The 6,000-nt window shown below is 49.6% G+C and overlaps 1 long non-coding RNA gene across 1 annotated transcript; it reads left to right on the forward strand.

The window, feature by feature from the left end:
* Window positions 1–1,803: 1,803 nt before the first annotated feature.
* On the forward strand, window positions 1,804–5,116 carry LOC149330364 (uncharacterized). Its single transcript, XR_016285499.1, has 2 exons — window positions 1,804–2,061; window positions 4,669–5,116. It is a non-coding gene; the product is annotated as an uncharacterized LOC149330364 (long non-coding RNA).
* The last annotated feature ends 884 nt before the right edge of the window (window positions 5,117–6,000 follow it).

Here is a 6,000-nt window from a genome sequence, read left to right on the forward strand (position 1 = left end):
ACGTGGACGCAGCGGAATGTACGTCAGGCTCCCGCCATACAGAGGCAGAAGAGGAGCCATCGCGCTTGTTCTCATTTCCACATCTGCCACAAAAATTATCTCCGATTCCAAATCTGCCATTTTAAATTATGCCAAGGGCTACATATCCAGCACCGCTGCTCGTTTACTACGTTTCTGGCAGCCCCTGCGCCTCATAACCCTCATCTGGACGCCAGCACATGCTGACCTCCCTGGCAACGAGGAGGCTCATTCCCTAGCCCGAGGACTAACATTCCGGGCAGGAGTCGAGCCCCCTCTACAAGCCTCGCAGCACCTGCTCTGCTTCTTTGTTATTCTCTCGTACTACCGAGACAAACGAAGGGTGGTGGTGGTGAAAAACATTTATAATACAATAAATATTTACAGAGAGGTGATTGGGGTCGGCCCTATTGGCCCTTTCCCCTAACAATACTAGGTGGAGCCCCTATTCCGGGGCCCCATTGGCAAGCAACGCCGCCCGCGTCCGGTGAACCAAGGCCTTTTGGGTCTTTAGGTCCTGACAGCCGAGCAGGGCCGCCTCCCAGTCCTCTCTGGTGGGGTTGGGGTTAGGGGGGATAGATGGGTTTGACTGACACGCCCAAACCATGTGGAAGGTGTCAGCCACCTCGCCACAGAACTGGCACGCGCCATCAAAGGATGTATTGAAATGTTTAAGCACCGCCGGGCACAGTACAGTGTTAGTAAGAATTTTGATGAGGAGGCGCTCGTCAGCGCGATCCAGACCCTTACAAGGGGCCGAGTAGCGCCGGTGCTCCTCCTTGTAGTAATCGGTGATTTGTTTGAATGTAATGGCCAGATTGTCTGATTCGGAGTACCCTTCCAAGGACAGGGAGATAGCCCGGGGAGAGAGTGCGTGGGCGGCCTGATCGGCCTGTTCGTTTCCCTGGAGTCCCTGGTGACCGGGGGCCCAAATCAGGTTGCGTGGAGTTGGATCTTCAGATCGACAGCTATATTCCAGTATGCGCCAGGCAAGCGGGGGAGCCAAGCCCAACTCGTAGTTCCGACAGGCCCCTCGCGAGTCGGTGATGATGTGTTTCGAAGGGAATACGCACCCCCAGCTCCATCCCTCACCATAGCGCAGGCTGCACGCTGGCGACAACTACAAACCCGGACTGTCCCATACCCAATACTGCTGCATGCCCGATCCTTTACGGTGAAGTGATAGCACTCGACACCCCGCACTTCCGTTTATATACTCGCACAGTCAGATGTTGTCACGAAGGCAAAAAATGCACAGGAACACCTAATTACATTGACTTTTAATTCGATAGCATTAGAAGCTGTTGAGGGCCGCCGCGGTGGCTCAGCGGTTATGGTGCTCGGCTGCTGACCCAAGACGCTTGTTCGATTCCGGCCGCGGGGATTGAATTTCGATGGAGGCTAAATACCAGAGGCCCTTGTGCTGTGCGATGTCAGTGCACGTTAAAGAACCCCAGGTGGTCGAAATTTCCGGAGCCCTTCACTACGGCCTCCCTCATAGCCTGAATTGCTTTGGGACGTTAAACCCCAATAAACCAAACCAAGCTGTTAATATATTTAGGGATGTGACGTCACTTCCGGTCTAGTGATGTCCCTGCCCTCCAGCCAATGGGAATTATCAGGTGTGGTGACGTCACCTTCCTTCAGCCAATGACCCGGTCTGGTCAGGTCTCTTACGACCAGCTAACGAGAATGACCAGGTCTGGTGACGTCATTTCCCCCAGCCAACGGGAATTATTCGCTCTGGTGACGTCGTTTTCTTGCGGCCAGCGGTATAATTTTATGACCGATGGCACAATTTTTTTTTCCCCGATGACACTTTTATTGCCATCGCAATAACACTCCAGGCTTACTCGTGGGGAGCCGGGTAAAATTATCCTTCATGGTGCCGTGAATGACGCAGGCGTGATCGGTGCCCTGGTGGCCACCGCGGTAGACCTGCTGGTGTTCTCGGCGAGCCCGCCCACCCTGCAGGTGTAGATTGAGATCCTCATGACGGTGCCCATCCTCTGGCTTCCTACATACATCGTCACCCGCGGACTGGTAAGCTCCATGTTCTCGATGCGCTGTTAGAGCCCCGCGGGAGTAGGTCAAGAGCAAATTCAAGCCCTCCTTAGAGCAGTGAGATCTTGATACTCGTTGGTGAACACCGGGCAGGGCCGGATTAAGAAAAGTGGGGGCCCTGGGCTAATGCGCATCTAGGCCCCCTCTCCCTTTTCCTCCACTGATCCCCGTGCCACCTGCTGCACTACTCGAGCCGCCGCGGTGGCTCAGTGGTTATGGAGCTCGGCTGCTGCCCCGAAAGACGCCGGTTCGATCCCGGCCGCGGCGGTTGAATTTCTTTGTGGGAGTAATTCTAGAGACTCGTGTACTGTGCGATGTCAGTGCACGTTAAAGAACCCCGGTGGTCGAAATTTCCGGAGCCCTTCACTACGGGGTCTCTCATAGCCTGAGTCGCTTTGGGACGTTAAATCCCCATAAACCAAACCACTACTGGAATGTATCCCATGTTTCATTGTAATTCCACCTAATTAAAATGAACGAAGTGCGATCAATAGGATTCGTGTAACAGTAACGCAGTAGCATTAGTTTTGCGCACAAAACACTACGGGACTCTTGGAACGCGCGACACGTGTCTGTCGGTGCCCGAGCGCCGAACGCCACGGAAGAGCCGCGTGAGCCGACCGACATCATGCGAGGCTGCATTGCAGCTAAATTGCAGAGCGCTGCGTGCGCCGCCTACTCTCCTTTTTCACTGACACCGTGCACAAGCCGACAGACAGGTTTTTGTTCGCAGCACTGTTTTAATGCTAACGCATTAAAGAAAAGCAGGCTGAGCTAGCTTCCTACAGTCGAGCTGGGTGCTTCGGCAGCGACTACGAAATAGAAACACTCGTTAATTAGTGCCCCGAGAGGGTAATATTAAAAGTTGTTAAAATTAATTTGACTACACGATGAACGTTTACTACTGCCCTCACGAGGCGCATTTGAATAGCAGAATTCAAGTCCTGGATGAGTGGTGAGCGTGCTCGGCGCTGAGCCGAGTATCCGGGTTCAAATCCAGCCGCACGGCGGCCGCGTTTTGATGGAGGCGAAATGCAAAAATACGCCCATATGCTGTGCGATTTCAGAGCACGTTAAAGATCCCCAGGTGGTCGAAATTATTTCCGAGAGCTCCAAAACGGCACCCCTTTTTTTTTTTTTTTGCTGCCGCGGTGAATTAGTGGTCATGGCGCTCGGCTGCTGACCCGAAAGATGCGGATTCGATCCCGGCCACGGCGGTCGAATTTCGATGGAGGCGAAATTCTAGAGGCCCATGTACTGTGCGATGTCAGTGCACGTTAAAGAACCCCAGGTGGTCGAAATTTATTGGCAGTCTGCTATCATTTTCTTGTACTAATGAATTATTTTTTGGGGCAAAACGTAATGCTCTTGCTTCACTGTCGGGCGACGTCCTTTGCAAATTTGTAGCTTGACACAGTAGAAAGAAAGACTGTGCATCCATCAAGGCGTTACAAATGCAAACTGTGGGCTTTGCACCAGATCTCCTTATTTGTTATTCAAAGAAAAGTCGTGGGAAAGTACATAGTACTTGCCAATTAATGCTCCAAAGCTAGACAGAGGACACTGAAGGATGCCCTGCTGCGGGGTCCAGGTTACTTTTGACCACCGGCAGTTTTGTAATGTGTACTGGCATTCATGCATTTTAACAAAATATTGTTAAAATGCATAAATGCTGCTGTCAGTGTAGTCGGCATTAAGAGAAAAAATTCCGGTAGCCCTCCTGTCACTAAGTCACGTGACCTTGTGACGTTATCACAACCTGGATCTCAGAAACCCCACCAGTGGCTGTGTTTGAAACAGCCGCTGTTCCAAACATAGCCACCTTCTTAACCGCTCCTCCACTGTGCCAGGATCGGTAGGAGGACTTCCTCCGTTCAATAAATGTAAAGTAGGGAATGGCCAATATTGCATACTTGGGCATGTAGGTAGAACCTAGGCGACAGAGAAGGACTACTTGTGCGAGAGGTATCAGTAATGCTATTGCATTGTATCCTTAAGTGTGGGTTAAGCGTTACGTGATGGCGAAGTAATTCTTAAGTTTAGGTTAAGCGTTACATGATGGCGTAGGAATTCTTAAGTGTAGGTTAAGCTTTACATGATGGCGAAGGAACGAATAGTTTCCATGGCTGTAAAGTGATATGCCAAGAAAACCCTAGGCCACTGAAGGGACCATTTACGTTATCACATCATACCCTGAAGGCGGGGCTTAAATGCTCCATCAGGTTTTTGTCCCTAGCTAAATGCATATGAGCATTGAAACCGTGGTGTGGTGCTCGTCAGCTAAGTGCCTAAGCCACTGAGTTTTTGTGTAAACATTGGTTAGGGCGCTTAGCTTGTACTAGCTAAGTACAATAAGCCTCTTAGTAATCAACTTGCCTAACTTTATTTTCTGGTTTCTGGTGGCAAGATGTATTAGGCTGTTTCATTTCGACCAAGTTGTCTATCCACTGGAGAGAGAACTTAGAGCAGTCAGAATAATGAACACAACAGGAAGGGCACTTCTCACTGTACTTCCGGTGGTTGACCCTCTTGTCTGTCCTGGCTTCACTTGTTGCATAAAGTTGCTGATCGTATGGTTCTACACAGGGCGCGTGGCTATTGAATACTTGGATCCAAACCCCGAAGTGCAGAAGAAGTACGCCTTCAAGTGTCACCGTGCCAAAGACAGCAATGGCATCGAGCTCATCTACCCTGTGAACGCAACTGTGAACGCATTCCACAACTTGTACAACACATTTGCGGCGGGAGACAGTGACGGCCACGTGAACATCTGGGACGGCTTCAAAAAGAAGCGTCTCTGTCAGTTCCACAAGTACCCATCGAGCATTGCATCCCTGGCCTTTAGCCATGATGGCTCGCTGTCGGCTATTCATTCCTCTGCGAACAGGGCGAGATTCATAAAAAACCGCACGACGCCATCTTTGTGCGTCGTGTCACTGATCAGGAGACAAAGCCGAAACAACTCCATTATCACTGACTTGTTTTTGTTTTATTTCTTTATTTTATTCAATAAACATGAATGTTTAACTCTGAACACCTGTACTGTCTCCACTTCAGCACCCCTTTTGAAGTGACCTTGTGAATTGTTCTTTTTCCGTTTTCATTTTGCTGGATGACTTTTGAGCTTATAAGCTTTTAAGCAACAGACATTAGCTGCATATGGAAAGTGTACAGCTTGGTTGATTTCAAGAAGCAAAATTGGTTGTTAGTAAGTGGAGCTCAATGCTCACAGTACTTTCATCCAATATTTTCCTTGTTTGCATTAGCTGAACTCAAATTAGAATATCGAAAATTCGAACCCGCCAGAATCGAGCTTTTGGTTCATTCGAACTGACGAATTGGCCGCGTCTGAATTACGTGTATCTCAGTAAGAAAAAATGCCCACTAATTTGAATGCACGAGCGAGTGCCACTGTTAGTTCGCTCAGTCTGAGCTGAGATTTGCCATCGGGCATCCGCAGGCCAGAAGTTGAGTGGTCGCATGTCAGTAACCACGGCGAACGATTGCATAAGCTGCCATGCGCAGTCTGCTGCGCTGAAATTGGCCATGGTTTCTTTGCGGCAACCGAAAGCTCCTCGCGAACATAAACGTAAGCCCAGCTGTGCTGCTGAGAAACGTAGCAAAACATTTTAAAATTCTATGTTTTGGGCATAGGAACGTTTCTTTCCGCTTGGTAAGCGGCTTTGGGCAGAGTTTCGTGAGAATAGTATGGCAACACTGGGATAGCAGACGGCGAGTACGTCTCACGAAACTCTGCCGCGGCTTTTGTGGAAACCCTCGCACATTGACTTACATTAGAGGAGTGAAGACTGTCACCAGCGCTGAAATCACATACACAGCCAGTTTAAACCACTAGAGTGGTTTATCACTGAAACAATGTTATTTATTTCTGTCACCAATATCGGCAACTGTTATTTT

The sequence above is a fragment of the Amblyomma mixtum genome, chromosome 9 (genome assembly GCF_055824585.1).
Source record: "Amblyomma mixtum isolate Tamu chromosome 9, ASM5582458v1, whole genome shotgun sequence".
Classification (NCBI taxonomy): Eukaryota; Metazoa; Arthropoda; class Arachnida; order Ixodida; family Ixodidae; genus Amblyomma; species Amblyomma mixtum.